The sequence below is a fragment of the Lolium perenne genome, chromosome 5, assembly GCF_019359855.2.
Source record: "Lolium perenne isolate Kyuss_39 chromosome 5, Kyuss_2.0, whole genome shotgun sequence".
NCBI lineage: Eukaryota > Viridiplantae > Streptophyta > Magnoliopsida > Poales > Poaceae > Lolium > Lolium perenne.
This window is the reverse complement of record NC_067248.2, coordinates 192,379,511-192,390,758: the sequence shown is the minus strand read 5'-3', so window position 1 is coordinate 192,390,758 and position 11,248 is coordinate 192,379,511. Positions and strand designations below refer to the sequence as shown.

General features: G+C 46.4%; 1 long non-coding RNA gene across 11 annotated transcripts; it reads left to right on the top strand.

Moving 5' to 3' along the window:
* Positions 1-1,196: 1,196 nt before the first annotated feature.
* On the top strand, positions 1,197-8,011 carry LOC127301326 (uncharacterized). Of its 11 annotated transcripts, none has more exons than XR_011745357.1 (7): positions 1,197-1,789; positions 1,863-1,906; positions 2,074-2,248; positions 2,529-2,630; positions 3,204-3,359; positions 3,712-3,849; positions 5,624-8,011. It is a non-coding gene; the product is annotated as an uncharacterized lncRNA (long non-coding RNA). The 11 variants fall into 11 exon arrangements; XR_007851989.2 differs by lacking the exon at positions 1,197-1,789 and having other exon boundaries at positions 1,796-1,906; positions 5,624-5,708; positions 7,569-8,011; XR_007851993.2 differs by lacking the exon at positions 1,197-1,789 and having other exon boundaries at positions 1,796-1,906; positions 5,624-5,708; positions 6,337-8,011.
* The last annotated feature ends 3,237 nt before the right edge of the window (positions 8,012-11,248 follow it).

The following is an 11,248-nucleotide window of genomic DNA, read 5'->3' as shown; positions in this document are numbered from 1 at the left end:
ACGAGGAGCGGATCCAACTCGGAACCTTCGACACCGCGCATGAGGCGACGCGAGCCTACGACGCCGTAGCGTGGCACCTCGGCCGTCCCTGCCGGCACATGAACTTCGACGACGTTTGGACGCGCGAGCAGGCGGAGATGCTCGCGCCGCCGTCGCCGATCGTCACGACCGAGCAGCGGCAGCGCGCCCGCGAGCTCGAGCAGCGTCTGCGCGTGGCGGAGCGGGACGAGCGCGTGCGCCTCGAGTGGGCGCGCGCGTTCCCGGAGGACGTCGCCGCCACGGAGGCATTTTACGCGCAGAAGAAGGAGGCCAAGGTGAAGGCGGCCGTGAAGAAGAAGGCCGACAGCGACAGGCGCCGCGCTGAGTCGGCGGCGAGGATGGCGGAGAGGGCGGAGAAGGCGGTGCGGAGGGTGAAGAGGGCGGGGGAGAAGAAGAGAGGCACCGGACCATCGACGAACATGCCGACCTCCTCCTCCTCCTTTGAGTGGACGACCACTCCGGTGTCCCACACGACTCCGACTAGCGGATCGTCGGACTTCGATTGGGAGGACTCCGAGTAGTTTAGTTTAGTTTAGTTTAAATAAAATGTCGGTATTTGTCGAACTTTTAATATATTTCGTAATTTCAATTAAATTTTCGTAATTTTATTTGATTTGTTTGATCCGTTTCAAACGATATACAAAAAACTAGCCGTTCGCTTGGCGGCGCGCGCTGTATTTTAGAGCGTCCGAAGGAGGCCCAACTTTACCGCCCGCGCAGACGCTGCATTTTGGCGAGTCCGGCGGGGCAAAGTGCGGCAAAGCGCGCGGCAAACGTTTACAGCGTGTCGAAAGGGAGGTATAACGCGCCGAAATTTACACCGTCTGTTGGAGATAGCTGTTAAGCGGATGGCCACTACGTACCGTACGGGCACAGGACGTCCCTTCCTCGTGGCCTCCAGGAAACCGCCGGGAAACGGTCACCACCTTTCCCTCAGATTGTCCTCGTTGCGAACCCCGCAGCAAAACAAGGGTTATTTTAACAGTTGCCTCATATATTGCAGTACCGTCAGCTCCGTAGCCGCCCTAAAATAGGGGCATGGCTGCCGCGCCACCACATCTCTTTTCACAACAATTTCGTGCACATCTAAAGGTATATATGATGCCCCCCATAGGGGGCCTCACAGAGATTAGCTGCTCGTAGCCGTTGGATCTTCCCCGTCTGGCAATCTTGTCCGTCCATTTTTTTACTGGTGGAGTAGTCCAGGACGAGGCCCTCGCGCGAACCCGCTTTTTCTCCACGGGTCGATGAAGCCCACTCGGCCCGGTGTTGGCGCGTCATGCCCTATCCCAATCCTCCCCAATCCAGCAGCCGCCGCGTCTCCCGCTCCCGCAGCCGTCGCTCCCGCTCCCCGCCGGTCGCTCCCGCTCCCCGCCGTCGGTCTCCTCGCCCGCCCTCGTCCCCGTCGCTGCACGCCGCCGCGCTATGGGAGGAGCGGCTCGGCTGGGCAGGAACTTGTGTGTGGCGGCGCCTCTCCCGTCTCCAATCCCGTCACTCCTCCTCCTCCTCCCCCAATCCCGTCGCTCCTCCCTTGTCGGTCTCCACGTCGTTCTCCTCTCCGCCTCCCTGGACAACCACCGGCCAGCAGGAGCTGCGCAGCGCTAGCACAGGCAAGAGGGGCTGCTGGAGCTCCGCCCCCGACGGCGATGGCGGACCGCCGCCCGCTCCGCCGCCCCTCTCCACCTATTGTCGCTGCAGCTCGCTCCTCCGGCCGCCCTTCGGCCGTCGTCGTCGCCAGATATTCCTATAGGTTCTTCCCCGTCTCTCTTGCCTCTGACTACTTTCCTGTCTTTTTCTCTCATGGGATCCCCATATTCCTACAGCCACCAGAGGGTACCACTGGTCATCAAAGAACGATTTGGTGCAGGTCAGCTCCTTTACATTTCTTCTCTTCTTTCTTTCCCTCTCTATTTTTTATTTCCAGACATTGGTTTCCATATGGGACAACACCGTGTTGTTTAGTTGAAATCTCCAGGGGCTGTTTTGGGCTCAGATGTGATTATTTCAATCCTATGTACTCTTGTTTTATTGCAGTGTTGATAAGAAAACTGGACCAGTAAGGATGCAAATCCATGTGATGAGGACTGATGATTGCGGAACATCGGCAAGTCCACAGGTCTCGGTGGACGGGCCTCGCCGGTTTCGTTAAGGAGAGCTGACAAGAAGAAGGTTGCGACATGTTTTTTTTATCTGCATTTATGTAGCACAGGTGTGAGTCCCTGCTTTATCTTTAATTTGTTCATTCTTTGGGATGGATTCTAAAGCTACATCACCTTCTAGATTGGAAGTTCATTGTTTGTAGGTCACAATATACAGAAATAGAAATAGCTTTTCAGATAGTATCATTTCTTAATGTATAATGGGAGTAATTAGTTTGGTGTGGCGAAGTAATCATTGTAAGAATCAAAATTCCATGTTATTCATGTATTATTCCTTTTGAGCGGTCACTGATCCTCTCCCTGATCGCCTTTTTTCCATCTCTTTACCAGGCAGGAGGACCGTGGAATCAGCTCGAGCTGCTGTGTTTGGGGCCTCTGATGTGCTGCTGCCACCCGGAGTCGACTTGCTGCTCAAAGCCAATGCCCAAAAAGGTACTTTTATGAATATCATTCCTTCCTCTCCTCATAGATTATTGCTGCGTGCGACACACTGCTGATACTTACTTGAGGTATGAATGATTAATTGTGGATTTCTGGTTTGGGTGATCTGTTAATGGTCATTGGTACTTCAGTAGGTATGTTTGGCTAAATCAGGTTGGGTTCAACAATTAATACACATCACCTCCAGCCTGTATTGCTCTAACTCAATATGTTATTTTTCGTTTGCCAGTGTGTTCACCTGTGTAAGAGAAAATCTTTGAGCAGTTCCATATACATATGGTATGTCTTTGGACGAGAATTGATGGTGATGATTTATTTGAAATAAAAAACTTCAAGATGAAATTAATTATATATGCAGCTAAATTTTGCTTTCATGATCTTATTGTGTCCTCTATGATTTAGGTTTCCTACTGCAGCTACACCTTGCTACACCTTGCACAGTACAAAATAATATATAGATGCTATGCTTGTTTGCTTTATTTGAGACTGAAGCTAAACTATACGTATATCCTCTTAAGTTGTATGAACTGTATTATTTACTCACCTTGGTCAATTTAATTCTAGCGTTTTTAGAAGGAGAAGGATCATCCAAAAAATGGATGTACTAAAGTGGATTCCGTGGTTCAGCAAAACTGATGCCCTTGCTGGATATGCATTCATTGATGGATCTTACATGATGTCCTGGCTAGATAGCTGAGATTGATTGTGCTTGAATTGAAGGTAAAAGAAGTAGAAAACCAAGTGATTTGTGAATTGTCAGGTTATGGTTTAGGCAAACCATTGTATTGTAAAAAGTGCTATGTATACCAAGACTTTTTTGTTGCCGTCCAATCTTAGTGCAATCTTAGTATGTCAAAAACTATAAGTGCAGAGATTTTCAGCTCAGTTTATGTTGAGGCGTCACAGCACACATTAGTTTTTGTTCTAAATTGCATTATCACTATTTACATTGCATGTCAATTAAGGCGCAGCTAATTTTTGCTTAAACATGAGCATATACTCAACTTGCTACAATCAAATGATGATCTATATATTTTTGTGTAAGAATTCATGTGCTACTTTTTCCTTGCAGAGTGATGCCTTGAAGCTAGATGGTATCTGGTCTACATCTATTTTCCAGATTATCCCAAGCTATTGCTTTTATCCTCGAACTTGACTTAGCATTAATTCAGTTGGAAGAACAAAATGGCCAGGGACAAACAATATAAAGGTATTTCTTTTTCTTTTGCCACACTTAACTATTTTTACCTACAATTGTTTGTTTTCAAAGGGGACATTTATGCTTCAGTGCAAAGCGTATGTTATGAAAAGATTATTTTTCCTTGCCTCTTTTGACTTTGCTCTTTAAGTTTTAGTTAACTCTTTCTGCTTCTAACGAGTGATGATGCAGCCTTCCTTATGAAATTATGTCTTAATTCCTTGAGGGTGTTCGTTCTTCCTCTGTTTGTGTGGCCGTGGATAACTCAGATCAACCAACCATTTATTTGGTATTATATTTTATGCCCATCTTTCATTAATGTAACATATAAATTGGTTTTGGTGATTGTGGCTCGCAGAATTTTTTTTGGAAGCGTAAAAGTATTGTGACATAAGAGGTACTTAAAAGCTTAAAAAATTTAGAAGCTTAAAAGTAGCTAAGAGAAGATGAGCGGACCTGTTGAATTCTATAGGTATGGACACGGTGGCGTACTTAAATCCAGAAGCATCCTTGACAGCTAGATAGACGACAAACTGGAGATATGGGTGTTTATTCTGATATTGAAGCAACATGTCAGTTTGAGGTTTCAGCACCATATACAGCTTCTTGTCGTCCACTTCTGATGAAAGGTTTACATCATCCTACAATATGAATGAAACCCAAAATGAGATCACTTAGAGTTAGCACATCTGGCTGGAGAACACATTAACACATTACAATAACTGAATAACTGAAGCAAGAAATGCAACTTGGCATGAAAAGTTTCAGCAAGAAGTTCATCAAGTGTCTCTGGTAGTTGGCCACGAACTTTGCATTGCCTTCTTCGGCGGACCCATAACAGGGAGCTTATCCTCTTTTAGTCGCCGTTGATAATCACTAGCTGCCATAGTACGTCCGAGCTCCACACATAGTAGCAGATGTCACAGGCCATCCTATGGAAGGCAGCACACCAGGGGAAGATGGCCTGGCTCATCGCAAGTGGCCTCAACGAGGTCTGGGTGTGCAGGTCGTGCGATGCCCCGGAAGCAGAGTCGACTGAGAGAAGCGGACCCCGTGACCATGGATGTCCACCTGTCCCCTTGGCCGTGTCCAACTTGGCTACATGAGGGAAAGACACCGTCATCCGGTCGCCGAAGACGACCCTGTTGTCCCAAGCATAACCGGCACGTTGCAGAGGTGGCATCCAGGATGGATTTGTGGATCTCCAAATGATAATGGATTGTATGGGGCGCCGGAGTATCTGGGTCACCAAGCATGCATCATCTTACTGCCTATAATGAAGACAATTTACTTCATCATATTCTAATGCATAAATAAATTTTTCCAGATAAAATGGTGTATATTCTATTATATCAGTTTTTTAGAGTGTATTAACAATTAACATACTAATATCAGTTCTTCCATATTTGTGTCTGCTTTGCTCCACTCTCTCCATAAATACACAGTTTGTCTTAGCAAGAATACACAGGTTCACATATTTAGAGATGGATAGGCATTCAACCATTGTGTCGCTCATTTGACATAATTTTACATCTTTTTTATTTAGATGTATGAGTATTTTTACATCGTTTCTAGAGGCTTCTTATTTTCTACACCATATGTATGTCAGTGTTTTGTTTTTACAATTTGAATATTAATGGAGATCTTGCACCTGCTTCAGTATGATAGTGTTTTCTTTTCAGTTATATTTTATTTGCCAGGCACCGACTAAGTTATTTCCTTTCCAAAATAATAAGTAAGGTCTTCTTATTGCCTACATGGTGTTTGGTTCTTCTCCTTGGTCCAGGTTCTGTTGTGCTTGCTTAGCTGACTAAAATTCTGGAAAACTAGAGTGTATAATCTACAGAACCTGTCTCTCTAAGAGGACCAAGGTAAGTGTTATTTACACACATGGTACCATTTTACACATTGTAAGAAGCATAAATCAGTTTCAGTGATAATTCACGACTATTTTATAACTTCTTTGGCAGCTGCCCGAACAATAATAGTACAACCAATACAATTAGTTGTCATTAATTTAATGTGCACCATACTGCAGTTTGAGTTCTAGGGATGTCATATTGTTAACATGGAGGAATGTTGAAAAGAATACATCGGAGCGTGCATTCTAATTTGTAATTAGAGACGAGCTATTGACATGAATGATTGATGCCAGGGACTTAAATACCCAATGTAATTTAAAAAATCAATTTGTGTTCCTTCAACATCAGATGTAAATGTTCTAGGTGATTATATGCAAACCTTGAGGCTACTTGAACATACCATATATTTCTATTTTTCCTATTGCATATACGAGCATCTTTTAGTTCAACCGAACCCCTATGAACTACCGGGAATAGATACATTAGCACCAACAAATTATGGTTTGAGCAATTCGTTGACAAGTAGCAAATCTGCTGCAGACCAAGATGGACAGTGGGGAAATGGATTAGCAAGGTTTTAATATTTCTGATTTGCTACTAAAAAAATGTCCGGTAAAATAGTAATACACTATTGCAGGGTTCAGATAGTGGTCAGAGCAGCTGCGACCTACTCCATGCGTACAGTTTAGTGTAACAATACGAAACTGGCTACAATACACACTCATATTAATGGTATGCTTTTGGACGCTCTCGAGTTTTTGCCGGAACTACTTAGAAACCTTAACTTCCTCCATATAATTCTCGAGTCTTTGCGGTGGTTAATTATACTGTAGGTCGCGCTTTGGCTGACAAGGATAGCAGGCGATGGGCAAGGATGATGTCGCGGCCAAGCGAGCAGTACCTCATCAGTGGGCCATCCTAGGTTCAGAGCAAGCTAAGTAAGAGCAGTAGATAAGTACCTGGCCTTGGAGAGCGAGGAACTCCCGGTATTCCATCGGCGTTGAGGCTCCAAGAAGGAGCCGGTGAGGATAGAGGTTGAGACCAGGCGATACCACCATCGCGCCGGCGAGCGCATGCAGCATCTAGGGCCAAGCGCTCCGGCATCGACTAAGTTGCTACAGCCAAATTCTTAGTTCAAGCAGAATCACCAAGTCAAGTGTCGCAGCCTGGCACTAGCGGTACAACACCACCGACAACTCGCCGGAGTGCCCGCGTCCAAACTAAGGGCCCTTTTGTTGTGGTTTTTTTTTTGTCTTTTTGGCTTTGGCAAAAGCTATAAAAAGCACCTAAATAGGTGCTTTTTTGGCTTTTGGATTTTGGAAGCCAAAAACAAATATCCTATTCTTTTGGCTTCCAAAACCCAAAAGCCAAAAAAATCACCTATTTAGGTGCGTTTTTTAGCTTTTGCCAAAACCAAAAAGCCAAAAAAAGCCACAACAAAAGGGCCCTAAGCATGGATCAGGTTTTGCTCGGAAGGAGTTCCACCATGCAATGGCATGATGCACGGGAATCACTTAATGAGTATGAGGGGAGTACAAAGGCGCGGCCAGCAGCGCTGATTGGAGCAGGGGAGAATAGAAATTGACGCCGGCGGCGCTGGAGCTATACATGAGCGAGAGAGAGAGAGAGAGAGAGAGAGAGAGAGAGAGAGAGAGAGAGAGAGAGAGAGAGAGAGAGGTGAGAAAGGGGATCCAGAGAGCGGGGGACAAACGACAGCGTGGCTGTGCGTACAGCTGTACAAGGCGAGCTACTGGTCATGGGTGCTGGAGCTATACACTTTTTTTTTTGTTCCAAAATCCTTATAGTTGTTTATGTAACATGTTCCATCTCCTTCGAAAAGTGGATTCATTCCAAAAAAATTTTTTGCAGAAGATGGTAATGGCGAGTAAGAAGATTATTTACGAAGAAACAACAAAAAATCATATTCTTATACATTTGGAGAAAAAGAGGAAGCATTACTTATGTTAGATGAAACACCGAGGTTCATGAGTAGTTTTTTTTTGTATTGAACTTGAATTAACCTCATATTTGGTTGACACAAATAACTTCTGGTTATTTTTTCATTTTGTTTGCAGTAGAGCTAGCTCTTGGTGATGCAAGTTTCTTGCGGCCTTCTTTTGCTCTCCATGCAGATAGAATTCATCCGAGCTACTTCCCTGTGCTCACATGTTTTTCTACCATTAGCTATGCTTGGAGGATCCTGCTAGCAGTTAGACCTTGGCTAGATTTCCATAGAATGTACACAACAATTTTATCGGCTATGTTATACAACAGGCTTAGAAGAATATTAATATTAGCTTAACCAGTACCTATTTTAACTCCATGTTAAGATGTTTGTTTATCTGTTTGAATGTAATGTGATTATCCTAATTTCATCCTATTTATTTGCTTTGAACCTAAAAAAATATTATCATGTTTTGCCTAATTTTTATCATCGTTATATAAAATGTAAATAGGTGTGAAATTCACGGGATCGTGCGCCAAGGCGCACATCTAAATCTAGTTAACTTAAACCGGACATAAACATGCAATAAGAGCATCTCCAGCCGCGTCCCCCAAAGCGTCTCCCAAAGAGCACCAGATTGAGCGTTTGGGGGACGTGTTTCGTTCGTGCCGCATTTGGGAGACGTCGCTCCCCAGTCGCGTCCCCCAAACAAAATTTTGTAAATTTTAAACTTAACGAGATTCGATTAGATTCGTCCAAACTTACATAGATTCGAACGAAATTTGACTAAATTTAAACTAAACCTAATCTAGAAGTACTTGCGGCGGCCGGAGGCGTCGTAGTACTGCTGGAAGTTGTACATCTCGTCGGTGACGACCTCCTGCTTGACGCGCTCGTCGACGGGCTCGTCGACGGGCTTGTCCTTCACCAAGCCGCTTGGTCCTGCCTCGCCGTCGTCGGTGAGGTCCACGAGCGGCTTGTCGGAGTCGCGGATGGACATGGCGATTGCCGTCTCGACGTCGCCCCTCCGGGCTTCCTTGTCGTTGAGCGACGCCAAGAACGCCGCCCGCAGCCCTGGGCAGTCCTCGGGGTCATCGCTGCTAGCGATGAGCCGCTGCTGGCGCTCGTACTCCGCCAGCAGCGCCGCCTGCGATGCTTCCTCTGGCTCCTCCTTCACCTCCGGCTTCGGGATGAGGAGGGCGCCGCCGCACCTCCCTTGCTGCCGCCAGCTGCCGCTGCCGCCACGCCTCGTGTTCACGGGCGTGGCTGGCTCCTCCTTCACCTCCCGTCTAGGGACGTTGTAGGGCGCCGAGCGGTACGACGAGGACAGCATCGATCCCGCCGGTCCTGAGGAAGAAGAGTGCGAGGAGGACGAGTACGTCGTCCTCCTCGGCTGCCATTGCGGTGGTCCTCCTCGAGGAGACGGTGGCGGTGACGACGGCGTCTCCAACCTTGGAGCGCCCTTGCGGATGCCGCGGATGACGTTCTCGAGGGTGCGCCCCGGAACGCCCCAGAACAGGGCGCGGCCGTCCTTGTTCCAGCTATTGGGCCCGCCGACGAGCCCCTGGGTGATGTGCATCTCGACGTCGTACTTCGCCTTGAAGTACGTCTTCCACCAGTCGTCGTTGTTGTTGGCCGCCCACGTCGGATCCTGCCGCTCGGCGGTGAGTTGAGCCCACCGGGCCCTGATGTCGTTGATACGTCTCCGACGTATCGATAATTTCTTATGTTCCATGCTTGTTTTATGACAATACCTACATGTTTTGTTCACACTTTATGATGATTTTATGCATTTTATGGAACTAACCTATTGACGAAATGCCGAAGTGCCCGTTCCTGTTTTCTGCTGTTTTTGGTTTCAGAAATCCTAGTAAGGAAATATTCTCGGAATTGGACGAAATCAACGCCCAGAGTCTTAAAATTGGACGAAGCTTCCAGAACACCCGAGAGCCGCCAGAGGGGGGCCACATGCCCACCAGATGATAGGCTGGCGCGGCCCAGGCCTTGGCCGCGCCGCCTTATTGTGTCACCGCCTCGTCAGCCTTCCGACTCCGCCTCTTCGCCTATTTAAAGGTCCCTGACCTAAATCTTCGATACGGAAAAGCCACAGTACGAGAAACCTTCCAGAGCTGCCGCCATCGCGAAGCCAAGATCTGGGGGACAGGAGTCTCTGTTCCGGCACGCCGCCGGGACGGGGAAGTGCCCCCGGAAGGCTTCTCCATCGACACCACCGCCATCTTCATCACCGCTGCTGTCTCCCATGAGGAGGGAGTAGTTCTCCATCGAGGCTAAGGGGCTGTACCGGTAGCTATGTGGTTAATCTCTCTCCCATGTACTTCAATACAATGATCTCATGAGCTGCCTTACATGATTGAGATTCATATGAGTTTTGTATCACTATTCATCTATGTGCTACTCTAGTGATGTTATTAAAGTACTCTATTCCTCCTGCACGGTGTAAAGGTGACAGTGTGTGCATCGTGTAGTACTTGGCGTAGGTTATGATTGTAATCTCTTGTAGATTATGAAGTTAATTATTGCTATGATAGTATTGATGTGATCTATGCCTCCTTCATAGTGTGATGGTGACAGTGTGCGTGCTATGTTAGTACTTGGTGTAATTGCAATGATCTATCATGCACTCTAAGGTTATTTAAATATGAATATCGAATATTGTGGAGCTCGTTAACTCCGGCATTGAGGGTTCGTGTAATCCTACACAATTAGTGGTGTTCATCATCCAACAAGAGAGTGTAGAGTATAGCATATATCTATTTATTCTGTTATGTGATCAATGTTGACAGTGTCCACTAGTGAAAGTATAATCCCTAGGCCTTGTTTCCAAATACTGAAATTGCTGCTTGTTTACTGTTCTACTGCACCTGTACTGCCTGCAATATTACCACCATCAACCACACGCCAGTTGTAGCATCAAGCTATTTTCTGGTGCCGTTACTACTGCTCATATATATTCATACCACCTGTATTTCACTATCTCTTCGCCGAACTAGTGCACCTATACATCTGACAAGTGTATTAGGTGTGTTGGGGACACAAGAGACTTCTTGCTTTGTGGTTGCAGGGTTGCATGAGAGGGATATCTTTGACCTCTTCCTCCCCAAGTTCGATAAACCTTGGGTGATCCACTTAAGGGAAACTTGCTGCTGTTCTACAAACCTCTGCTCTTGGAGGCCCAACGCTGTCTACAAGAATAGAAGCACCCGTAGACATCAAGCACTTTTCTGGCGCCGTTGCCAGGGACCAAAGGAAAGCTACACCATTTCCTCCCTCGTCAACCAGGCGCCAGTCCTGGGCAGTCAAGCACTTTTATGGCGCCGTTGCCGGGGAGGAAAGGTAAAAGGTACTCACACTCCGGATCTCGGCTACTAAGCTATTTTCCGGCGCCGTTGTAAGTACTCGAAGCTATTTCCTTTAGATCCTGCAATTGCATCTTTTTGTTTCTTGTTTTACACTAGTTTGGCATAATGGAAAGCAACATGGAGCTTTTTATTCTTTTTCCTGAGTTAAGACATGGATGGTTTGATGCGAAAATTAAAAACCCATGGAACATATTAGTATGAACACTTTGAACACCATTGTTGCT